The following is a 27,161-nucleotide window of genomic DNA, read 5'->3' as shown; positions in this document are numbered from 1 at the left end:
GTGGGGTGAGGGGCAGCCGAAACCGGGGCCAGGCCGAGGCCGGCTGAGAAGGTGCGGCGGGGTCGGGGTAGCGGGTGGGGGGGTGGGGGCGTTGTGGCGCGGTACTGGCTAGGGAGCTCCTAGGGAAGGGGAGGAGCGTCTGTCAGAGGAGGAAGGAAGGAAGCCTTCACGGGATTATACTGGCCGGTGGGCGGAGCTTGGGCAAAGGTGGAGGTCCTAGCGGGGCGGAGTCTAAAGGCGGGGCCGAGTTAAAGCCGCACTCAGCTGTCCCCTGGGCTGCTCCAGTCTTTGGGGAGTTCCTGGTGTGTGTCTGGCCCTTGGTCCGGCCTTCCCTGTGGCCTCATCTCCTCCTCCCGGCATCTTCCGGGGCACCCCCTCCTCCGGGAAGCCTTCCCTGATGTTGCCGGGGATCTGTGCAACCACCCACCCCGACTAAGAGGGTCACGTCTCTGTTCCCCAGTTTTGTTTCTAAAGAGATCTTGGCCCAGAGACAGCGGCCCACCCCGGCCTCAGAGAGAAATGACTGTTTCCTTCTGGCCTCCTACCCCCCACCCAGACCATGCCTCCTCCCTGACCCCCCCTCCCTAATGGAGAAGTGGGGCTTCCTAGTCTCTGAGCAGGGCAGACCCATAAAGTGGCCTCTCATTCTCATGGTTCCTCTTTCCTCCCCAGGGGAGCTCTGCCTTCTGTGGTCTCTGCCCTGCCCCAGTAGGTGGGAGCCTTGAGAAAGAGGGAATGGCTCCTGTGCTGACAGCCAGGCCTGGACAGGTGAGTGCCACCTGCTGCTTTCCTGAAACACAGTCTCAGGCCAGAGACCCTGGGATATGTTTCTTTGTCCTATGCTATAACCCTAGAAAATATGGGCATCGGGGAATCGTATAGTTATTAGAGCTTAAAAATATCATAGAGAGCATCTGTCTACTTCCCACAAAAAAGTTTTCCAACTTTTACCTTTGTTTTTTTTAAACATTTTTAAATTTTAAGTTCCAAATTCTTCCCTTCCCTCCGTCAGTGTTCCCAGACATTTTTGTCAAGTAGTATGTTCTTTCCCCAAAAGTTTGGATTTTTATCAAATACTAGGTTACTATGGTCGTTTGCTTTCTGTATATTTGGTACGTATTCTATTCCGTTGATCAACCACTATTTCTTTCCCCTTACCAGATTATTTTGATGGTTAATATAATAGAGTTTGAATTAATAGAATTTGAAACCTGTTTCTTAGGCTGTATTTCTTCACATTGTTTATTAATTTCCTTGACATTCTTGATCTTTTGTTCTTCCTGATAAATGTTATTTTTTTCTATCTCTATGAAAAATTTCTTTGGTAGTTTGATTGGCGTGGTACTGAATAAGTAAATTTAGGAAAAATTGTCTTTTTTGTTATATTGACTTAACTTACTCATATGCAATTAATATTTCTCCAGTTGTTTAGATCTGTCTTTGAGTTTGAAGTGTTAAGTGTGAGAAACCTGCTCGTTTGGAAAGAACAACACTGGATGTAAAAGCCAGGAAAGCTTTTATTTAATGCAAGGTTCCAAGCCCTGGTGTTCTACAAAAACACATACTTTCTGGTAGTGAGCAAGAGTACTTTTATCCCTGTCCCAGCCTCGAGGTCCCTCCCTCTTTTCCCACTGTTTGGTACTCAGAGGTATACAACTTTCCTACCAACTTGGTTCATACTAACCCCTTTAACATGCCCCGCCCCCCTGCAAATTAAGTCTTGGCTCCACCCTGGGGTGGGGAAATAATATTCATAAAATCATTAAGCATGAGCTCTGCCTTTCAGCTGTGACTTTTGACCCACCTAGAGATGTCCTAACCCCAGAACCAGTTGTAGCTAGTTTCTGTTAATATGGGGCTTGTGACCCTCTTTCCTTCCCCTATTTCCATCTCTTGTGAAAACAATACCTCTTCCTCGATTCCTTACATGTTAATATAATTCTAGGTGTGTCTGGGCAGATAGACTCCCAAGTATTTTATATTGTCTGCAGTTATTTCAAATAGAATTTCTTTTTCTTTCTCTTATTGCTGGACTTTGTTGGTAGTATATAGAAATGCTGATTATATGGATTTATTTTATATCCTGCAACTTTGCTAAAGTTCTTCATTGTTTTGACTAGTTTTTTTTAGTTATTTTTAGGGTTCTCTTAAGTATACCTTCATATCATCCACAACGTGTGATAGTTCTGTTTCCTTGTTGCCATATTCTTTTTGTCTAATTACTATAGTCAGGATTTCTAGTACAATATTGAATAAAAATCTTGATAATGGCCAACTCTTCTTCACCCCTGATCTTATTGGGAAGGTTTCTTGTTTATCCCCATTACAGATAATGCCTGCCCTTGGTTTTTGATAGATACAACTTACCATTTCAGGGAAAGCTCCATTTATTCCTATGCTCTCTAGTGTTTTTAGTAGGAATGGGTGTTCTGTTTGTTGCCCTGAAGCCAATATAACCTGTCTTCTTGAGTTCCCATATTTTCCATAAACATTGAACCTGGGGTATGCAGGAGGCTCTGAATGAGTCCAGGATAAACACATACCCCTACTGCCTAGCTGACATTAATTGTTATTTGCACGCAAGTGTGTCCTTGAGAGTTGAACCAACTACAAGACTTCAACCAATGAGTCTGCATCTGACTGACAAACTGTGCAGCTGGGACCCATGTAGATGAGCAGATCATCATATCTTCATAGTCTAGAAATTCCCAAGGGAAAAGAGTGCTGCTTTTGCCATCCTCCTTACTTATCCCTTCCCTTTTTGCTCCCTTCCTCCTCTATACCACTCCCATTTGGGAGGGGATTGCTACCACCACCTTCCGTAACTCATAAATATTCAATCTTCCGTCTAGATTGTGACCTTCTTCATGCTTGGTATAGGAGTTCCTCATGCATGTTCATTTCTCTTGTAATATCCAGTTGTAACACATGCCTCATAGACTTGTGATTGATATGAACACATGGTTTTTGTTGTTTTTTGTTAATGATATGGTCGATTATGCTTATAATTTTCTTAATATTAAACCAGCTCTGCATTGCTGGTATAAATACAACTTGGTTGTAATGTATGATCTTTGTCTCTCTCTCTCACACACACACACACGCACACACACACATGTGTAGCCGTAATCTCCTATTAATATTTTAAAATTTTGGCCTCAATATTCATTAGGGAAATTGGTTTTGTTGTTTTCTTTCTCTGTTTTTGCTCTCTCTGGTTTTGCTATCAAAATCATATTTGTATGATAGAAGGAATTTGGCTGGACTCCTTTCTCCATTTTTTTCATATAGTATTGGAATTGATTGTTCTTTAAAAGTTTGGTAGAATCCACTGGAAAATCCATCTGGTCTTGCGAATTTTTTCTTAGTTCATTTATATCTTGTTCAATTTACTTTTCTAAGATACAGTTATTTAAGTTTTTATTTACTCTTTTGTTAATCTAGGCAATTTAAGTTTTTGTAAAAATTCTTCAATTTCACTTAGATTGTCAGTTTTATTGGCATATTATAGGGCAAAATACCTCCTAATAATGACTTTAACATCATCTTCATTGGTGATACATTCACCCTTTTCATTTTTTGATACTGCAAATTGGATTTTCTGTCTTTTTTTAAATCAAATTAACCACTTGTTTATTTTATTGGTTTTTCATTAAACCAGTTTGTGATTTTTTTATTAGTTCTTTGGATTTTTTGCTTTAAATTTTACTTTAAATCTCTCCATTGATTTTTAGGATTCCTGTTTCGATTTTGGGATTTTTAATTCATTCTTTTTCTAGTTTTCATTAGTTATGTGCCAAATCCATTGAGATACTCATTCTTTTATTGATATAAATTTTTTGATAAATGCTTCCTAAATGCTTGCTTCCTTGCTTCCCTTCCTCCTTCCCTCCCTCCCTTTTGATTTCATGTTTAAAGTCTTTCAGTCTTCAGTCAGAATAAGGATTGGCACCAATTGATTCACAGAGATCCCTCTGTCATTTCTTTAGGATCTGATTACCAAAAATTGCATCCGGTATTTATAGCATAAAATGAAGAGAAAAACCAAGCACAATTAGGCTATTTATAAGTAACATAAAAAAATTGCCTACAAGGAGAAAAATGGACACAACGTCGTATAAAGCTTGATAAACAGTTTGTAATAATTGTGGCCCAGTACATACTTCTTCGAATTATATTAATATGATGGTAACTCATTTATTCAGTTTGAGGTCCCCTGGGTCTTTAGACTTGCACCTTTTACCCTTGTATGCTTTCAAGATATTTGCATTCATTAGTTTCAGGATTTTTGTTTTTAAGTTCTATAAATGGAACAAAAAAGAATAAGAAAAAAGCTCCTCTTAGCATTACAGCCATATGCCAAGTGGTATGAGTAACCTGAGGCATTGTAAGGATTGACATAAGAACAAAGCAGAGTATCGTTCTAGTGACTTGGGGTAAAGAGTTATTTGAGAAACACTGGCACTCATTGCTTTAGGCCGTAACTGTTCTGGAACCTGGATCTGAGTTTCTGATCATTAATTAAGTTGTATATAGGAGATGACAATGCTTAAGAAAGTAGTCTGTGACTATATCAGTAACAAAAACAAAAATCATGATTTTCTCACTAGATGCAAAAAAATCTTTTGACAAACTACAGCACCTTTCCTATTAAAAACACTGGAAAGCATAAGAATAAATGGAGCTTTTCTTAAAATGATAAGTAGTATCTATCTAAAACCAAGAGCAAGTATTATCTATGACAAACTTGAACCTTCTCAGTAAGATCAGGGGTAAAGCAAGAATGCCCATTGTCACAACTGTAATTCAATAGAATACTAGAAATGCTAGTTATAGCAATAAGACAAGAAATAGAAATTGAAGAAATAAAGATAAGCAATGAGGAAACAACACTATCATTCTTTTCAGATGATATGATAGTAGCCTTAGAAAACCCTAGAGAATCAACTAAAAATGAATTGAAACAATGTCAAACTTTAGCTGAGCTACAGTTTTTTAAGTAAATCCACATAAATCATCAATATTTCTATATACTACCAATGAGACACTGCAGAAAGAGACAGAAAGAGAAATTCTATTTAAAAATACTGCAGATAATATAAAACACTTATGAGTCTATTTCCCACGGGATTAAATCCTATATAAACCCAGGGATTATATGAACACAGTTATAAAACACTTTCTCAACAAAGACAGATATTAAAAATTGGAGAAATATTAATTGCTCGTGAGTAGGTCTAACCAATGTAAGAAAAAATGATCATTCTACCTGAGTTAATTTATTTATTCAGTGCCATACACATCAAATTACCAAAGATTTATTCTGTAGAGCTATAAAAAATAATAAAACTCATCTGAAAGAACAAAAGGTCAAATAAGAAAGTCAACAAAAACAAAAAAAAGAAGGTAGCCCAGTAATACCAAATTTCAAACTATATCACAAAGTAGTAACATTCAAAACTATCTTGTACTGACTAAGAAATAAACTGGTGGGTCAGTGGAATAAATTAGATACACAATACACAGTAATAAATGATCATAGTAATCTAGTGTTTGATATACCCAAAGATTTAAGTTTTTGGTGTAATAACTCCCCATTTAACAAAAATTACCGAGAAAAGTGGTTGGCAGAAAAGAGGCATAGGCCAGCATCTCACAGCGTATTCTAAGATAAGATTAAAAATGGATAAATGGTTTAAATGTAAAGGGGTAATATCATAAGCAAATTAGAGGAGAATTGAAAAATGTACCTCTCACATGTACAGATAAGGAAGGAGTTTGACCAAATAAGAGAGAGCGATAGAATCATGGGAAGTAACATGAATAATTTTGATTACATGAACTTGAAAGGATTTTACACAAGCAAAACTAATGCAGCCAAAGTTAGAATTAAGAAAGTAAACTGGATAAAATTTTCAATAGCAAGTTTCTCTGATAAAGGCCACAGTTCTCAAATATATAGGGAACTGAGCCATATTTATAAAAGTAAGAGTCATTCACAGTCCATAAATGGTCAAGGGATAGGAACAGGAAGATTTCAGACAAAATCAAAACTATCAATGATCATGTGACAAAATTTGCCAAATGACTAGTGATTAGAGAAATGCAAATTTAAAAAAATTCTGAGATACCAAATCACATCTGTCAGATTGGTTAACATGACAGAAAAGGAAAATAACAAATGCTGGAAGGGATGTGGAAAATTTGGGAGACTAATGCAATGTTGGTAGAGTTATGAACTAGTTCAACCATTCTGGTGAATAATTTGGATCTATGCCCAAAAGGCTATACAACTGTGTACCCTTTGAACTAGCAATACCACTGTATCCAAGAAATCCAAGAAAAGGCAAAAGGACTTATTTATATAGCAGCTGGTGTATGGTATTTGTGTATGGTATTCCCTCTTTGAGCCAAATCCAATGAGAGTAAGGTTCAAGGAATGCTCACCCCCTTCCTTCTTTCCCTCTACTTCAATAGGTCTTGCACACCTCTTCATATGAGATAATTTATCCCATTTTACCTCTCCCTTCTCTCTTCACCCAGTGTAACCCACTTTCTTACCTTTTTTAATATCATCCCATCAACGTAAACTCATACCCATACCCTCTGTTTGTGTATATACTCCTTCTAACTGCCCACTAGTGATACACTTCTTAAGAGTTACAAGTATCATCTTCCCCTGTAGGGATGTAAATAGTTGAATCCCTTATGTTATCTCTTTCTTGTTTACTTTTTTATGCTTCTCTTGAATCTTGTATTTGAAAATCACATTTTCTGTTTAGTTCTGGTCTTTTCTTCAGGATCTTTTGAAAATCCTCTATTTCATTGAATATCCATTTTTTTTTCCTTTGAAGATTTATGCTCAGTTTTGCCAGGTAGTTGATTCTTGGTTGTAATCCAAGCTCCTTAGCCTTCTGGAATGTCATATTATAAAGCCCTCTGATCTTTTAATGTGGAAACTGCTAAATCCTGTGTAATCCTGACTGTGGCTCTATGATATTTAGCCTGTTTCTTTTTGGCCATTTGTAGTATTTTGTCCTTGATCTGAGAATTCTGGAATTTGTAAAATATTCCTAGGAGTTTTCATTTTGGGATCTCATTCAGGAGGTTATCAATAGATTGTTTCAGTTTCTATTTTGCCCTATGATTCTAGGATATCAGGGCAGTTTTCTTTGATAATTTTTTGAAGGCTCCTTTTTTTTTTAAATAAATTTCTTTATTTATTTTTAGTTTACCACGCACGGTTCTACATAGTTTTGAGTTCCAGTTTTTCTCCCCTCCCTCCCCAAGACGGCATGAAGTCTCATATAACTGTCATGTATAACTTCGCATTGAATTAATTTATGCACTAGTCAAGTCGTGGAGAAGAATTTTGACCAATGGAATGAATCATGAGAAAGAAGAAACAGAACCAAAAAAAAAAAACCCCAAAAACAAAAGAGAAGCAGAAAAGGCGAGCATGTAGTGTGCCTCAGTCTGTATTCAAACTTCACAGTTCTTTGTCTCGATGAAGATAGCATTCTCCATCGTGAGTCCCCTGGAGTTGTCCTTGCCCCTTAGGTTGCTGAGAAAAGCGCAGTTTGTCAGGGTTGGTCCTCACAGAATCCATATATCTGTGGCTGTGCACAACGTTCTCCTGGCTCTGCTCTGCTCACTCAGCATTATGTTGTGTAGGTTTTTCCAGGTTGTTATGAAGTCTGCATCGTCCCCATTTCTTATGGCACAATAGAATGGCTGAACAAACTGTGGTACATGAAGGTAATGAAGGCTCCTTTTTTGATCATTGTTTTCAGGTAATCTAGTAATACTGAAATTATCTCTCCTGCATCTATTTTCCAAGTAATCTAGTAATACTGAAATTATCTCTCCTGCATCTATTTTCCAAGTCAGTTGCTTTTCCAATGAGATATTTCACATTTTCTTCTATTTTTTTTCTTTTGATTTTCTCTGATTGATTCTTGATGTTTCATGGAGTCATTTATTTCTAGATGCCCAATTCTAATTTTTAAGAAATTATTTTCTTCAGTGAGCTTTTGTACTTCCTTTTCCATTTGGTCAATTCCACTTTTTGAAGAGTTGTTTTCTTCACTGGATTTTTGTACATCTTTTTTCATTTTTTGTGCTGCTTTTTCCAAGCTGTTGACTCTCTTTGTGATTCTCTTGCATAACTCTCATTTCTTTTCCCAATTTTTCTTCTACTTCTCTTATTTGATTTTAAAAACCTTTTTAGAGTTCTTTTTTGGACTTGAGACCAATCCATATTTCTCTTTGAGGCTTCACATGTAGGTGTTTTGACATTATTGTCCTCTTCTGAGTTGGTGTTTTAGTCTTCCATATTGTCACAGTAGCTTACTATGGTCAGGGATTTTTGTTTTTTATTTTTTACTCATTTTCCAATCTATGCCTTGACTCTTAAAGTTAAGCATTGCTCTCTCTTGTAGAGAATGCTACAGAGGGGCATTCTCTCAAGCTTCTTGTACTGGGGCCAGGGGTGGTTTGCTATGCTAGGGCCATGAGCCTTAGTTTTGATTTGTGCTGCAGCTTTGTGTCCTCACACTGGCTTGCCCAGACAGTGCCCATGCTGGCCTGCACTCCCCTTTTACCAGAGTGAGACAGACCTTTCCTGCAGTCCTAAGTTATCTTAGGCTAGAAAATTGTTTCATTCCATTCTTTTGTGAGTTCTACCACTACAGAATTCATATTGAGGCATAATTTAAAGTTGTTTGGAAGGAAATTTGGGAGAGTTCAGCCAAGTACCTGCCTTTTCTCTGCCATCTTGACTCTGCCACTGCCCTTGCCACTCCCTCTAGCTATTTTTGTAGTGGCAAAGAATTGGAAATTGAAGGGATGCCTGTCAATTTGGGGAATGGATGAACAAGATGTGGTATATATGATGGTGATGGAATACTAAGAAATTACACTAATTGCACTAAGAAATTACAAGGGGGGGGGTGGGTTCAATATAACCTGGGAGGACCTAAATGAACTCATGCAAAGTGAAGGGAACAGAAATGAGAAAATTGTATACAGTAACAGTAATATTATAATGATCATAAACTGTGAAAGATTTAGCTACTTTGATTAATGATCCAAGATAATTTCAAAAGACCAGTGATGAAATATGCTATCCTCCTCCAGAGGGAGAACTGATGAACTCTAAATGCAGATTGAAGCATACTTTTAATTTTTTTTCTTTATTTTCCTTGTTTTGAAGTGTATGTATCTGTGTGTATCTGTGTGTTTTCTTTTGCAACATGGCTTATACAGAAGTAGGTTTTACGTGACTCCACATGTAAAAATGATATCAAATTGCCTTCTCAAGGATGGGAGGAGTGGCAGGAAGAAGGGAAAGAATTTGGAACTCAAAATTTTAAAAAATGAACATAAAACTCTTTTCTTATGTAACTAGGAAATATTTAATGAAATAAATATGTATTTTTAAAAAGTAAATGGAAATTTTTTTAAGTTCAGGAAAAAAAAAAAGTAATCTGGAACTGTTGTTCATTTCTTTTAGTCATGTTCGACTCATCATGATCCCATTTGGGGTTTTCTTGGTAAATATACTGGAGTGGTTTGCCATTTTCTTCTCTACCTCATTTTGTAGATGAGGAAACTGAGGCAAACAGGGTTAAAGGACTTGTACAGAGTCACACAACTCATAAGGCACTGAGGCTGGATTTGAATTGGATCTTATTTTCCTGATTCCAGGCCTGGAGCTCTGTCCGTTGTGCTGCCTAGCTACCCCCAATCTGGAATTTGATTAGTCCAATTAAGTAGTATTTGGTACTTCAGAATAACATTAATCTATTTGTGAATTGGCCAGTAAACTGAGTCATTTCCCATCGGTATAGTAAGTATAAAGTAGATTTTTTTAGAGATAGCAACAATACAGCTGTTACTGTCATGAAACAAAGACCCCCAAGAGAAATATCCACTCCTTAAGCTACTTAGCCAATATTATCCTGAATTGGAATCTGATAGTACCTTGAACATCCTAAACACTTAACACGTGCTTCTTGATGATTGATTTTTTGATTTGCTGTCATTTAGCTACCATCCTCTAGGTGTCCACTGGATAGAGGTCTAGAATCAGGAAGTTCTGACTTCTGAGTAAAATTTGGATAGTAATAGCACTTGTCTCCCAGGATTATTATAAGGATTACATGAGATTATATTTGTAAAGTGCTTAGCACAGTGCCTGGCATATAGTAGACACTTAATCCTACTTTCCTTCTTTGTTTCTTTTCTTACTTTCTTCCCTCCCATCCTCCTTCCTTCCCTTCTCTCTTAATTCCAAGTGCATACAAAATAACTGGTGTTATTCTAAGAGCATTTATGTATTGATTAGGTTCTTTGTAAGGGGTAGTACCAATCTCCCACATTTCACAGTGTACTACCCAGTTGCAGATGCAATCCAGCCCAAGGTCCTAGTGCCCAGAATCCCTTAATGGAGCCACAGAATTGTGCAGGTTGATCGTGTAGACTTCCAACCTAAAAGCCACGAGGTCTGTCTCCAAAACCGTCCTTGTTAGTTGTTCCCATGTTCAAGCCATTCACAGCGAATGTAGTCAGCATGTATAGCCTGCAGCTCAGAACCCATTCTGTTCCATTTGAATGCACTGACCTGTTTGATGATATCACTGATCTGTGATGAAAAGAGGATTCTCATATTTTTGTCTAGAGCACCAGTGCCGAGTTGTCCCTAGCCTGCCATATACATGTTAACCCCGATAGAAAATAAGCTCCATAAATAAAACCGGGTGTTGCTTCCTTTTTTCTCTATCTCCAGTAACTAGCCAATGTCTGGTATATAACACACTTAATAAGTGATTTTTGATAGTTTAACTGAGATTATTTAGTTGAGCCTCTGTTAAAAGACTAGTAGTTTGTCCTCATTGTTAGTCTCTTTTTAGGCCTTTATTTATATCGTAAAATGAAACAGTGTTGACCCTCTCCCAAAGGTGTACTTAGGTCCCTTGGGCTCCTACTGTTACTTCACGCCCCAAGTCCCTGTAATCCAGGGGTTATTTTTTTTTTAATTTAAATTTATTTATTTAACATATTTAGTTTTCAGCATCGATTTTCACAAGAGTTTGAATTACAAATTTTCTCCCCATTTCTACCCTTCCCCCCACTCCAAGATGGCATATATTCTGGTTGCCCTATTCCCCAGTCAGCCCTCCCCTCTATAACCCCCCGTCTCATCCCCTTTTCCCTTCCTTTCTTGTAGGTCAAGGTAAATTTCTATGCCCCATTGCCTGCATATCTTATTTTCTAGTTGCATGCAAAAACTTTTTGTTTGTTTGTTTTTGAACATCTGTTTTTAAAACTTTGAGTTCCAAATTCTCTCCCCTCTTCCCTTCTCACCCACCCTCCCTAAGAAGTCAAGCAATTCAACATAGGCCACATGTGTATCATTATGTATAACCCTTCCACAATACTCATGTTGTGAAAGACTAACTATATTTTGCTCCTTCCCAACCCATCCCGCTTTATTGAATTTTCTCCCTTGACCCTGTCCCCTTTCCAAAGTGTTTGTTTTGATTACCTCCACCCCCATCTGCCCTCCCCTCCATCATCCCCCCCTTTTATTTTTTTATCTTCCTCCCTCTTCTTTCCTGTGGGGTAAGATACCCAATTGAGTATGTATGGTATTCCCTCCTCAGGCCAAATCTGATGAGAACAGGATTGACTCATTCCCCCTCACCTGCCCTCTCCCCTCCTCCCACAGAACTGCTTCCTCTTGCCACCTTTATGTGAGATAATCTACCCCATTCTAGCTCTCCCTATCTCCCTCTCTCAGTATGTTATTCTCTCATCCCTTAATTTGATTTTATTTCTTTTAGATATCTTCCCTTCATCTTCAACTCATCCTGTGTCTGCTCTCTCTCTCTTTCATACACACACACACACACACACACACGTATATACACACACATGTGTATATATATACACACACACATGTGTGTATATATATATATATACATAAACATATATATGTATATGCATATTCCCTTCAGCTACCCTAATACTGAGGTCTCATGAATCATACGTGTCATCTTTCCATGTAGGAATGTAAACAAAACAGTTCAACTTTAGTAAGTCCCTTGCAATTTCTGTTTCTTGATTACCTTTTCATGCTTCTCTTGAATCTTGTGTTGGAAAGTCAAATTTTCTATTCAGTTCTGGTCTTTTCACTGAGAAAGCTTGAAAGTCCTCTATTTTATTGAAAATCCATATTTTGCCTTGGAGCATGATACTCAGTTTTGCTGGGTAGGTGATTCTAGGTTTTAGTCCTAGCTCCATTGACCTCTGGAATATCGCATTCCAAGCCCTTTGATCTCTTAATGTAGAAGCTGCCAGATCTTGGGTTATTCTGATTGGGTTTCCACAATACTCACATTGTTTCTTTCTGGCTGCTTGCAGTATTTTCTCCTTGATCTGGGAGCTCTGGAATTTGGCAACAATATTCCTAGGAGATTTCTTTTTGGGATCTATTTGAGGAGGCGATCGATGGATTCTTTCAATTTCTATTTTGCCCTGTGGCTCTAGAATATCAGGGCAGTTCTCCTTGATAATTTCCTGAAAGATGGTATCTAGGCTCTTTTTTTGATCATGGCTTTCAGGTAGTCCAATAATTTTTAAATTATCTCTCCTGGATCTATTTTCCAGGTCAGTGGTTTTTCCAATGAGATATTTCACATTGTCTTCCATTTTTTCATTCCTCTGGTTCTGTTTTATAATATCCTGATTTCTCATAAAGTCACTAGCTTCCACTTGCTCCAATCTAATTTTTAAAGTAGTATTTTCTTCAGTGGTCTTTTGGACCTCCTTTTCCATTTGGCTAATTCTGCCTTTCAAGGCATTCTTCTCCTCATTGGCTTTTTGGAGCTCTTTTGCCATTTGAGTTAGTCTGTTTTTTAAGGTGTTGTTTTCTTCAGTGTATTTTTCAGTATTTTTTTGGGTCTCCTTTAGCAAGTCATTGACTTGTTTTTCATGGTTTTCTCGCATCCTTCTCATTTCTCTTCCCAATTTTTCCTCTACTTCTCTAACTTGCTTTTCCAAATCCTTTTTGAGTTCTTCTATGGCCTGGGGCCAGTTCATGTTTTTCTTGGAGGCTTTGGTTGTCGGCTCTATGACTTTGTTGTCTTCTTCTGGCTGTATGTTTTGGTCTTCTTTGTCACCAAAGAAAGAATCCAAAGTCTGAGACTGAATCTGGGCGTGTTTTCGCTGCCTGGCCATATTCCCAACCAACTAACTTGACCCTTGAGTTTTTCAGTGGGGTATGACTGCTTGTAGACTAACGAGTTCTATGTTCTACGTTTGGGGGGGAGGTGCCAGCTCTGTCAGAGCCGCACTCCTCTTTCCCCAAGGACCCCCAGTCCAGACTGGGCTTAGATCTTCAGCAGGCTGTTGCACTCCTGCTCTGATCCGCCACTTAATTCCTCCCACCAGGTGGGCCTGGAGCCGGAAGTAACAACAGCTGTAGCTGCTCCACCTCCACTGCCCCCGGGGCTGGAAGCCGAACCGTGAACTCCTTCCACTCCTGCAGCTTTTCCCACTAACCTTCTCCGTAGTCTTTGGTGTTTGTGGGTCGAGGGGTCTGGTAACTGCCGCAGCTCACATATTCAGGGCGCTAGGGCCCCCTCCGCCCGGCTTTTGGTCTGGATCGTCCATGCCGCTCAGGCTGGGCTCTGCTCCACTCCGTTCCCAGCTCCCAGCTCCGTATGGAATAGACCTCACCCAGAGACCATCCAGGCTGTTCTGGGCTGGAGCCCTGCTTCCCTCTGCTGTTCTGTGGGTTCTGCCATTCTAGAATTGGTTCAGAGCTATTTTTATAGGTTTTTGGAGGGACTCCGGTAAGGAGCTCACTCTAGTCTGTGCTTACCAGCCGCCATCTTGGCTCTGCCCCCCCCCCCCGGGTTATTTTAAAACAAATTTTGATTGTTGTATTTCAGCATAATTGGTTTCCTTTGTAATTCTATTTATTTCATTTTTTTCCATTTAAAAACTTTATTCTTTATCTGCTGTGTCACCTACGTGCCATAGTTTTAAAAAAAAGCAATTAGTAATAAAATAATATTGTATTATAATCTTTGCGTTATTAAACTAGAAAAAAAGAATAGGATTTAAGATGACTAATTACTCTTGAGGTGCTGTAGAAAGAATAATGGATTTAGGTCTAGATCCCAGAGGGTCTGGGTTCACATCTTATATCTGCATGTATTAATTAGATATACTAATCTCCATCCCAGGGCATCAATTTCTTTCAACAGAAAATGAAGAATTTAAATTAGATGATGCTGAATACAGGGGAAAAAAAGATGAAAGCTAAAAGAACTTTCCAATCTCAATGACACAGTGATCCAGTCAGATTTAGAGCTGGAAAAATTAAATGATTGGCCAGGGTCACACTGGTAATAAGTAGGAAAATTGGAATTTGAACTCAGAGTGAGTCTGGCAACTTTGCACAGCCCTGCCTCACTTGAATCCGATTCACTTGCAAGTCATGACATCACCTTCCTAAAGTCATGGTCCTCTTCAAGAACAAGGGACAAAAAGCTACAATCTTTGCCTCTAGACAGTAAATAAACTTCTGGCAGCCTAGCCCTCTATCAGCACAATTTACTTAACAATTCTAAATGTTATCAAAGAATAATTGGCCTCTAAGACCTTACCTTGGTTTAGCACTTTTAAAAATGAGTGTTTCTAAACTTCACTTTTGGTCCTGAGAATAATTTGGTAAGTGTGTGGGATGAAAGACCCTCACCAATTAAAAAAAATAATTTTTAATAAGGAGCCATCTCAGCGTGGGAACAGAAATAAAATTTTATTCAATTCTCGTGAGAATAGGGCACCCTCTGCCAGAACAGATCTAGCAAGGGAGGCAAAGTACAAGGGGCAAGGCACTAATAATTATACCTAACACAAGAGAATTCCCACCCGCCTCTGGCCCTTCTCACCATTGGCTGGGAGGAGGGTTTACAATCTGAGTGCAAAAAGCTAGACAAAGAACTGGGAAATCAAGGCACAGAAATTCCAGTTCCCATTCCCTTAGTTAATGGTTACAACTGAGATGACATCTATAAATCTAAAGATGGATAATAAGACAAGGGGAGGGGTAGACCCTCTCCTTTCTTTTACAGTACTTTTACAGTAAAGGAAAGCAGGTCACAGTGACCCTATTCTTACTTAACATATCTTTGAACCAGAACCAGAAGAAAGAACAAAAAGTTTCAGGAGAAAAAAAAAAAAAAGAAACTTTCCCAGAGGCTGAGTAATCAGACTCTCACAGTCTCAGAATTTTTCTACTTCGCTATTTTAGGTATAGATATGAATATATATGTGTGTGTGTGTGTGTGTGTGTGTGTGCGTGTATATACATACACATATATATATTCCCTGCGAAGTCTTCACATTTTTTTTCTCACTACCTCACACAGTAAGGTAGGTTAGGATAAACCACCCCTGTTTTACAAAAGGGGACACTAAGGGACTTCAGGGCACAAACGAGATTTGCTGATTTCTGGCTCACTGCTTCTTCCACTAACTCAAAAGAATTCTGCAGAAGTTCTTAGTCAGATTTTCTTTACAAGTATAGCTCAGCAAGCAAGAGAGAGGGGAGAAAGAGCTATTGTTCAACTGTGTTTTTCAATAACTTTAAAGGATAGGCCGAAGTGTGGGGGGAAAAACATTTCCAGGTGACCTGACATATAGTTAGATGGAAAAGCCAGTGACATGATCTAAAGGAATACTGCTAGACCACACTATTTGCCATTAAGAGCCAAAGGAAAGTTAAAAAGAGTGGTTTTTTTTCCACTTTGTAGGATACTAAATAGTTTCTTAATTTAAAAAAAGTATTGTAGTAAATGTTGCTAAGCCCTAAATGATATGTACTACAAGTTCAATATAGTCTAGAAGAGGAAAAATGTTCCCGCACTGTTATTTGCAGCTTTTTGTCCTGGCCCCCAACCCCAGCATTTTATTAGCTGCTGTTAGCAGTTTTACCCAATCTCTTCCACTGAATGGCAGTGACTATGTGTATGTGTCTAAAATTGCAAGGAAGATAAATGAAGATGGCAGGGTGGAGAGTGCCTTCCCCACCTCCAGGGCTTTTTTGGCTGTAGGGTGGGATTGAGAGAGGTAACTGCAAGCTTAACACAGTGCCTGACCAATAGGTACTTAATAAATGCTTCTTCCCTTCTTTTCCTTTCCCAGTAGGGCTAGGGATATTTGAGGGCAGAAAGAGGCAACAAATCTAGGAGTCTGAGGTAAGGAAGGGACAACAATGAAGAGTAACAAATTTATGTATTTGGGGAGAACTGTGGGGGACAAAAAAATCTAAAAATTGGGGAGGGAGGAGAAAGAGGGGCAGAGATAGTACCGTCAGATGTTACGGAGGGGAGTGGAGAGTGTGGCTCTAGACCTTAATATTAGGGGGAGGAAGGAAGGGAAAGATCTGAATTTGAAGGAGGAGGAGGTTGTGAGAAGGTTACATCTGGATGGGGAGAGTGTGGCTATTTGAAAAAATAGAAAAAAAAAAGATCCTACCATATTCCTCCTTCTGTCAACCTGAAAGTTTGGTTAAAAGAGGCAAACAATATAGGTGGCGTATAAATTCATATTGTTGATTCCCATAAAGCTAGCAGAATACATGCATGCACGGAGCTAGAATGAAAATTCTGACTGCCTGATAAAAGAATGACAAGCCTTTTTATATGTTTTAGGATAATCCCAACTCAGGATGTTTGTGTCCCGCAGATTCATGGTCTCCATGTGTTTAACTATACCATGAGAAAGGAAGTTTCTTAGTTGAGTAAGTTGTAAATACAATAAGACAAGACAGTTGACAAAGTGTCCATTGAAATTATGATCCCAGGATATCTGTGTTTCCCCTATATAGCCTATGTCCATAGGATACCAAGATAAGAGAAGTCCCACTATTCAAGACAATGTCTGGTCCCAAGCATCCTGTCCTTTAGTGGTTAAAAACAGGAAGAATACTCCTGGTCAGCCTCACCTGGTCTTAAAGTACTGACACAGGAAAGGGCATTTTTAGAATAAAGCAAAGTATATCTGGTTGATTAGTTCAGGCTTTGGCCTTTATTGGGGTTCAAATGATCTTAAATGATTATCGATGCAAATATGGTGTTGTTACCTAAACCAGAGAGAAATTACAGCAAGATATAATCAAGGTTATAAACTATGATCACATTGGGTTCATATTAGGAATTCAGGGTTGGTTCAGTGTTTCAAAAACTATTTATATAATAGACTACATTAATAAGAACAACAAAAATGATTATATCAGGCAGACAAGCTTCTAACAAGACAGAAGACCAATTCTTTTTTTAAAATGCATTTATTTTTTATTTAATATTTTTCATTTTCAACATTGATTTCTGCAAGACTTTGAGTTACAAATTTTCTCCCCATTTATACGTTCCCCCCTTCCCTAAGATGGCATAAATTCTGATTGCCCCTTTCCCCAGCCTGTCTTCCCTTCTATCACCCCACTTCCCCCTACCCATTCCCCTTTCCCCTCACTTTCTTGTAGGGCAAGATAGATTTTTATACCCCGTTGCCTGTATGTATTATTTCCCAGTTGTATGTAAAAAGAACTTTTTTTAAACATTTGTTTTTAGAACTTTGAGTTCCAAATTCTCCCCCTTCTTCCTTCCCCACCCACCCTCCTTGAAAAGGCAAGCAATTCAACATAGGCCACACGTGTATCATTATGCAAAACACTTCTATAATAGTCAGGTTTTCAAAGACTAACTATATTTCCCTCTGTCCTATCCTGTCTCCCTTTATTCAGTTTTCTCCCTTGACCCTGTCCCTTTTCAAAAATATTTGCTTTTGACTACCTCCTCCCCCAATCTGCCCTCCCTTCTATCATTCACCCCCCCCAAACCCTTCCCTCCTACTTTCCTTTAGGATAAGATACCCAATTGAGTGTGTATCTTATTCCCTCCTTAAGCCAAATCTGACGAGAGCAAGATTCACTCATTCCCTTTCACCTACGCCCTCTTCTCTTCCATTACAACAGCTTTTTCTTGCAACTTTTATGTGAGATGATTTACCCCATTCTATTTCTCCCTTTCCCCTTCTCCCAATATATTCCTCTCCCCTTAATTTTATTTTTTAGGTATCATCCTTTCATATTCAACTCACTCTGTGCCCTATGTCTACATATATGTATATTCCCTTCAACTACCCTAATACTGAGAAAAGTCTCATGAGTTACATCTTTCCATGTAGGAATGTAAACAAAACAGTTCCCTTATGATTTCTCTTTCCTGTTTACCTTTTCATGCTTCTCTTGATTCTTGTATTTGAAGTCAAATTTTCTGTTCAGCTCTGGTCTTTTCATCAAGATGCTTGAAAGTCAGGGTATGACTGCTTTCAGAATGGAGAGTGCTTTGTCCCTGGCTTCAGGAGTTTTGCACTGCTGTTTTCAGAGCCACTTCTATTCTGAGGTGTTATGATGTTCCTCTCCTGGCCTGTGCTGTGGTCTGGGAGTGCAGGCACTCCTTTCTGCCATGTAACCATCCTCTCTACAGCCACCACAAAACTATGCCACACCAGCACTACTCCTCCCTCAAGAACTGCCAGCGAGGACCGTGACCCAGATCCAAGTACAGCAAAACAGGAGAACTTTGTCTCAGCACCAGCAAAGCCATCTCTCCACTCCCACTCTGATCAGCCACTTGATTCCCCCCACCGTGTGGGCCAGGGGCTCCAGAAGCAGCTGCTTCAGCCACCTCCACTGCCCCAGGGCTGGGGCCAGACTATGCACATTCCTCACCCAGATCCAGCAGTTTTCCCACTGACCTGCTCCATTGTCTTGGCATTTGTGGGTTGAGAAGTCTGGTAACTGCCACAGCTCAGTGATTCAGGACCCTGAGGTTTGCTCTGCCCAGTCTACTCCAGCCTGGGCTGACCTGGCATGGCCCACATTGAGCTGTGCTCCACTCCCAGTGTGTAATAGACCCTTCCCAGCGACCATCCATGCCATCTTGGACTGAAGACTTGTTTCCCTCTGTTATTTTCTGTAACTATAGAATTTGTTTAGAGTCATTTTTTACAGGTGTTTGGAGAGATTTGGGTGAGTGCTTAAGCAAGTCCTTGTTTTCAAGGCGCCATCTTGGCTCTGCCCCCCAGAAGACCAATCCCTATTAAAAATATAAAGCATAGAAATAAAGGCTAATTAAGGCAATTTTGAAGTTCTACCTCACAGTCATTAGGTTGGCAAAGTTGACAAAAAAGTAAAATGACAAATGCTGGAGGAGCTTTGAGAAAACACATACATTAATACACTGCTGATTGAGCTACAAACTGGGCCATCCATTCTTGAAAGCAATTTGGAACTATGCTGAGAAACTTAGTAAATTGTGCATACCCTTTTATCCAACAATGTTACTACTAGGTCCAAAGAGATCAAAGAAAGAGGAAAAGGACCCATGTACAAAAAATATTTGTAGCAGCTCTTTTTGTGGTGGCAAAGGATTGGAAACTGAGGAGGTTCCCATCAGTTGGGGAATGGCTGAACATGTTATATATACAAAAGTTAGAGAAAACTATTATAAGAAATTGTGAAGGGAATGTTTTCAGAGAACCTAGGGAAGATTTATATGAATCAACGCAGGGTGAATTGAGTGGACTAGGAGAAAAATTTATCCAATGACAACATTGTAAACGCAAACAGCTGTAATATTTAAGAGCCCTGATCAACATAGTGACCAACCACTTTTCAAGAGGATTCATGATGAAATATGCTACCCAACTTCTGGCATTGCTGTGACCAGCTTGTAGGGTGTAGATTGAAATTTTGCACTTGCCCAGTGTGGGAATTTGTTTTGCTTGCCTATGGATATTTGTCACAAGGATTTTGCTTATCATTTTTTCCAAATGAATTTGGGAAAACAGAAGTGCTAGAAAACAGATTTTTGATAAGTGTGGCCCTCCTTCCTGGGACTGGAGGAGGAAGGATGAAAAGAATCCTTTTTCTTGTGGGTGGTCCTCTTTCCTGGTACCCTGATAATGTCATACCCTTTTATCTAATGTATAACAAAGGTTTAAGACTGAAGTCCTTTTTGGGGAAGTGCTATGTTAAAGTAAATTGAATGAGAGAGGAGGAGGCAGCAGAGTATAAAGAAAAGAAGACCAGGATGTCTGTCAGAAGGCTTGTGTTTGAGACTCAGCTATAATTGTTAATAGCTGATTGACAAGAATTATAATGACTCATGATAATAAAAATATTTTAAGTACCATTAACAGAGGATTAATAAGTGTAACAAAACAAACAAACAAACAAGTAGTGGAGAGATAACAAAGCCCTGAAAGAAATTATTCTAGTGATAAAGATTTTTAAAACCTATTTTGGAGGCAAGGAAGAGATCAAAAAATAGTGAGAGCCATGTTTAGGGGTAGGAATGAGAGCCCAAAAGTTGACAGTAAGAAGTGGATCCCCAAAATAGGAGACAAACAGGATTTAGCTATTCTAATAGGAGTATAGGTGTTTGATTGCTTAGCCATATCATGTATCCCTGAAAAATAGGGAGAGGTGACACAGAACTGGAAAAGGGGGGCATGTTCCAGGTTTCAAAAAGGAGGGTAGACTCTGTAAAATCTAGACCAGTGACTTTGAATTCTGACACATTCCTAGGATACATTGGTAAATGAATAGTTAGGGAGCAATTAAAAAGGTTATTTTATTTTTTCTAAAATGCCTTGTGCTATTTCACCACAGTCATTGCTCAAAAAAATTTTCCTCACCCTCCAAATTTTATCCTCCTTTATACCAAAGAAATACAGTTACACAAAAATACCTATTACTGTGGTCTTCATCTTCTCTGCTCTGAGAAGTGGTAACATTTTATTCAACTACTCAGAGATCAGCATCATTTTTAAATAATATTTTTGTTTGTGTATAATGCTCTGTTTATTTCACACTGTATCAGTTAATGTACATTTTTCAGTGCTTTTTGGAATTCTTCACATTTGTCATTTCTTACTGTATAATAAGTCTGTTGTATTCATATGTTACTTTTTGGTAGTCATTATTGTGAATCCCTCCCACAACCAAGTGAGAAAGGCCTAAACCTGGATTGGCCAATCAGGAGAGACATTTTGGCCCACTGTGAGCTTAACCTACCATAATGCTTTGCGTGTTTTAGCATAGCAGACATGTTTTGCTTTGCTCTCTTAGTGAACTCAAAATGCCCCTTCCTGTGTCAACAACTATAAGGCCAGATGAAGCTGATCAAGAGCATTCTTCTGTTTATGACTATCTAGGGCAAAATGCCTCGAACTGGACACTAGCTTGAATAATGGGACTTTTTCTCATCTTGGTATTTTATGGATGTATGTTATGCTATGGTATACTCTCTCTTTGTCTCTCTCTCTCTCTCTGTAGATAGATAGACCCTAAAGGAGACTCTGAAATGCCTTAAATTCCTTCTGACAGGGAATTCCTCTGACAAGTGAAAATCAACCTTGATTGGTCAACATTTAATGAGGAGGTGGGCTAAAAGTCTTCAGCTCCTCCTGCTGAGAACAAAACTTGATCATGAGACTCAGGAGCTGTAACAGTGTTGTTGGCAGCTGCTGTGGGAGTGCAAGACTAATAAAAACAGCATACAGAAGAGCTACTAGCACAGGTTCTTTGATCTGCTTTTCTAAGGAAAGCAGCCTTAAGGGGTTAACAATCTCACTTTAATCAAACATACATGTATCATTCACTTAGCCAGCACCTGAATTTCAGAGCAAATACAAAGAGAAATTACAGACAGACAATTTAAACAGAGCAAACTTTTCTGTCTAACCAAATCACAACATATGTAGTTACCAGAGAAGCATCAACATCTGGTTTTTCCAAAGCTGGGAGGCTCCAGTGGCTACCCAGAGTCTCCACATCAACACTCTTCCAGTGAGTGAGAGCCCCAAACAAAACGCTAACCTCTGAGTTTATATACCCTTCTTAGGGTTGGAAGGCTTCACATCTAATCAGCAAAAGGGTATGGGCCTGAGGCTTTGAACCTAGTAAGACTTAATCAAAGGCACTTGATTACTAAAAGAGAAAACAGTAAAAAAAAATTCCACCTTAATTAATATTACAGGAGCTTACAGCAATCTGGGCAGGGGAAGCAGTTTCCATCTGGACTACTCTCACTGGTTTGCTCTTTCACAAGCTAGATCACTCTAAACTCTAATGGGGGAGATCAAGAACAGGGCTTCCTTTCCCCAATGTTAAGGGCTTCTACAGACTAGATTTTGTTTATACTCTAAACAGAAATCAGGTCTCCTAGTTGGGTGATGTCCTGCCCAAAATCATGTTCATTGAGGGGTAGGAGCAATTTCATTAATCGGCCATGCCCTTCAGAGACTGACAGACCTTAACAGGAGTTGGACCTTTACAGAAAATTAAGGGAAAATGTTTGTTGTTGTTAATAATTAATTATTAATATGTTATAATATTTCAGCTCAAATGCAGATCTGTTTACTCCCTTTTTAATGTTACACAAGTTACTTTTCCTCTCTGGGCCTCATTTCCTAATTTGTAAAGTGAAAAAGTTGGATTTTAAAGTGTTCCAGCTCTAAATATATGAACTGAGAAGTCAGGGTCCTTTAACTCCCTTTTCAACTATAAAATTTTTTTACATGGTGTTGCAGATGGGAGATGGCAGTCTCTTGTGCTCACCTTTGTTGTTATGGTTCCAGAAGCATTGAACACAATTGTGTACAATACAGAGTGCCACATTTTAAGAAGCACAGCAATTGGATGAGGAGGGGAACACATTTACCTTAGGAGATCAGGCTGATTCGTTAAAGGAACTGTGGATGTTTATCCTGAAAGAGAAGTCTTAGGGCCACATGAGAGTTGTCTTCAGCTATTTCATTTTTGTTGTCTTATTTCAGCAAGTAGAAAAGGAATTGGGCATTCTACAGCTTCGGCTCAGAGGATAGTAATAGGAGCCATAGGTGCACAGTGTAAAAAACAGACACATTTAAAATTGATTGTCCTTGGATCCATTAACAATAGTAAACACTAATTAAGAATCTGTGTGCCCAGAACTATGCTAAGTGTTAAGGTTACAAAGGAAGGCAAAAATAGCTCCTGCCCTCAAGGAACTTGCAGTCTAATGAGAGAAGATTTCTTAAAGTGCCTGCTAGCAGGCACTCTTCTGGGTTACAAATAAATAAATGAAACAACCCCTGTTGGCAAGGAGTTTATGTTTAAACTTCATAACAGAGCTGTATCTTGGTAAGCACACATTTTTTTTGATGTTTCAGGAATCAGTGACATTCAAGGATGTGGCTGTGGAATTCACGCAGGAAGAGTGGGTACAATTGCACCCATCTCAGCAAAAGTTGTACAGGGATGTGATGCTGGAGAACTATAGGAACTTGGTCTCTTTGGGTAAGAACAGCTAATCCTTTGGCTCTTGATATATACTATGAAGACTTTGAAGATTTTAAGAGTTATTCTTTGGCTTACAAAATGAAGGTATTTCTAATCCTTTTATAGCCAAGAGAAAGTACTTGTGCTGTTTCCAAGAATGGGGTCTTTGTCTTTGCTCAGTATTCCTGCAGACTGACTTCTTGATTTTTTTATTATCCTTGAGAATGTATCTTCCCCTTTCTGTTGCTTTGAATTGAAAATTAAGTCCTATTCTGTAACCAATTTCCCCAGAATATCCCCAGAATATCCTTCAGTGGTCCTTCATCCTATACTTGGATTTGTACGAATGTCTATTTTTTTCCCCAAAGAGAACCTGAACTAGTTTTAAATTTTTTATTATTATAATATGAGGCTTTTTAAAAAATGTTATTTTTCCTCTTTACCTCTCACCTAAAAACACCTAACTCTCCCTTTAACCAGTCCATTGAGCCCTCCTTGGTTGAAAAAAAATTCTCAGACCAAGTTAGCTAACAGAGAAAGTGCCCTTGGTGGTATAAGATACATTCTGCACCCTTGTTCCCCCACCTTTCTACTAGGAGTTGTGAGGGAATTTTGAGATGACTGTCCCTAGTACTTTTTCCTTTTCAATGAACAGGATTTGCAGTTTCCAAACCAGATGTGATCTACCAGTTGGAAAGAAAGGAAGCATCTTGGATGCCAGAGGCAGATATTCCCAGAAGCACCTATCCAGGTGACTGCATGAAAACCAAGGACATGAGTCACTGCAAATACAGCTCTGTTGGTTATTTTAGATCAAAACTCTTGCAAAAATATTGAACAAGGTGGTTGTATTAAAGCTTCTAGAGCTATGACTTTAAAACTTAATATTTTAACTCAAAAAGTTACATTTTTGTGCATGTCTTTACTCACATGTACCTCCACTCGCAAAGAATCTTGTTGCCTCAGTTATAGGAATCATATTTCTCTTCTATTCATTGATGATTATCATAAGCAGACATTATCCTGCCTCACTTCCATCAATTCACTTTCCCTTTTAAAATAAGCACATTTCTTAAATATTAACAATATGCTCTTTTTGCTTCTGTAACTTTCTGATATTTTATTGTGTATTGTTTTTATGATAATGTTTCTTTGCTGCTCTTTTTAAAATATTTAATCATAACCCAATTTTCCTTTCTTCAGTCTTTCATTTTTATATGTCAGAAATACCTTTCAACATAACTGTGAAAATTTTGTAAAGTACCTTTGCTAATCCCATTGCTGTTTGGTGATAACTCTAAATTGTTTTCAGTTTTAGTTCTTTGATTATCAGAGTTTGAGTAGTGTTTCAGGTAATTATTAATAATTTCTCCTGTGAAAAAGACCTGTATGGATTGATTATCTACCTTTTTGGAAATGGATCTTACTCTTAGAATTTTGAATCACTTCTTTCAATGTAGATATATTGGATTTTTAGCAAAAGTTTCGGCAGTGATTGTCTGATACAACCCCTTTTTCTCATATTTCTTCTTTATTCTGTTTACTTTATGTTTCTATCTCTCCTCTTCACTCTAAACTCATTGATTCTCCATTTTATTTATGGTCAGTTTTTCCCTTCCTATTTAAACCTCAGATGGCAAGGACATATTTGCAAACTCAAGTCTACTTTTTATGGATAGTTTTTTATTTCCTTATTCCATTCAAATATCAACCATATACAATATAGTAAGTTCTTATTCATCTTTCTAGGTAACTTCATCCTAAGTCAATTCATTTACATATGTTAAATTGAGTCATCATACTTTCACATAAGAGAAACTGATCCTTAGTGAAAGACCAGAGAGACTAGCCTTCTCAAATGAGAAGACCAGAGAATAGCTCTAAAACCTTTGAGCAAGTAGGAAGCTGGGGGAAGGGAAGAAAAGGCAAGGTTAATCCGATCTTTATTCTTCTTTTCAGGGAGGGAAGAATTTCCTAGAGAAAAACCTTATGAATGTAGTGTGTGTGGGAAGGCCTTCAGGACTAAGACGCAACTTGTTGTACATCAGAGAGTTCATACTGGAAAGATTATTTATGAATGTAAGGAGTGTGGGAAGGCCTTCCATTGGAACTCAGATCATATTAAACATCAAAGAATTCATACTGGAGAGAAACCTTATGAATGTAGTGAATGTGGAAAGGCCTTCAGAAGGAAGCCACAACTTACTGTACATCAGAGAATTCATACTGGAGAAAAACCTTATGAATGTAGTGAATGTGGGAAGGCATTTAGGATGAAGGAATATCTTACTGTGCACCAGAGAATTCATACTGGAGAGATTCTTTATAAATGTAAGGAGTGTGGGAAGGTTTTCCACTACAACTCAGGACTTATTCGACATCAAAGAATTCATACTGAAGAGAAGCCTTATGAATGCAGTGAATGTGGGAAGGCCTTCAGGAGGAAGCCCCAGCTTATTGTACATCAGAGCATTCATACTGGAGTGAGACCTTATGAATGTAATGAATGTGGGAAGGCCTTCAGGAGGAAGGCATATTTTACTGAGCATCAGAGAATTCATACTGGAGAGAAACCTTATAAATGTAGTGAATGTGGGAAGTCCTTTAGGAGTAAGACACAACTTACTGTACATCAGAGAATTCATACAGGAGAGAAACCTTATGAATGTAAGGATTGTGGAAAGGCCTTCCATCGCAACTCAGATCTTATTAAACATCAACGAATCCATACTGGAGAGAAACCTTATGAATGTAGTGAATGTGCAAAGGCCTTCAGGAGGAAAGCAAAACTTACTGAGCATCAAAGAATTCATACTGGAGAGAAACCTTATGAGTGTAATGCATGTGGGAAGTCCTTTAGACAGAGGACACAACTTTATGTCCATCAGAGAATTCATACTGGAGAGATTCCTCATGAATGTAAGGAGTGTGGGAAGGCTTTCCTCTACAACTCAGAACTTATTAAACATCAAAGAATTCACACTGGAGAGAAACCTTATAAATGTGAATGTGGGAAGGCTTTCAGGAAGAAGTCACATCTTACTGTCCATCAGAGGATTCATACTGGAGAGATTCTTTATGAATGTAAGGAGTGTGGAAAGGCTTGCCACTACAACTCAGATCTTATTGTACATCAAAGATTCATACTGGAGAGAGACCTTATGAATGTAATGAATGTGGAAAGACCTTCAAACAGAGGACACAACTTACTCAACATCAGAGTATTCATACTAGAGAGAGACCATATGAATGTAATGAATGTGGGAAGACCTTCAAACTGAGAACACATCTTGCTCAACATCAAAGAATTCATTCTGGAGAGAAACTTTAAGAGTGTAATGCACGTGAGAAAGCCTTTAGACTGAGGACACTACTTTATATCCATCAGAGAGTTCCTACTGGAGAGGTTCCTCATGAAATGTAAGGAGTGTGGGAAGTACCTTACATCTGTTGAGGGAGAAATTTAACAAGAAGGTAAACAGGCATTTCCCCAAGCGTTTGTCAATAAATGGGTCAATGGCTTACCTCTATTTATGCCAAAGACCAGAAATAAAAGGATATTTCCCCTTTTATAGGTTTTGAGGAGTACAGAACACAGGGTAGGTGACAACATGGGATTAAGAATAACGGAGCTGAGGTGTGGGTAACAACATGACTGATTGGAAGTTTAGTAATGGGGGCTAGCAACAACACCCCCTCTCCTCTCCTGAGTCTTAGGAGTGCATATTATTTGAGTCCAGCTGCAAGATATAGGACA

The 27,161-nt window shown here is 38.6% G+C and overlaps 1 pseudogene; it reads left to right on the top strand.

Moving 5' to 3' along the window:
• LOC118844708 lies at window positions 1–27,110 on the top strand (annotated as a pseudogene).
• The last annotated feature ends 51 nt before the right edge of the window (window positions 27,111–27,161 follow it).

Source organism: Trichosurus vulpecula, chromosome 3 (genome assembly GCF_011100635.1).
Source record: "Trichosurus vulpecula isolate mTriVul1 chromosome 3, mTriVul1.pri, whole genome shotgun sequence".
In the NCBI taxonomy this organism is placed as follows: Eukaryota; Metazoa; Chordata; class Mammalia; order Diprotodontia; family Phalangeridae; genus Trichosurus; species Trichosurus vulpecula.
The sequence above is the reverse complement of the archived record's forward strand: the minus strand, read 5'-3'. Positions and strand labels throughout refer to the sequence as shown.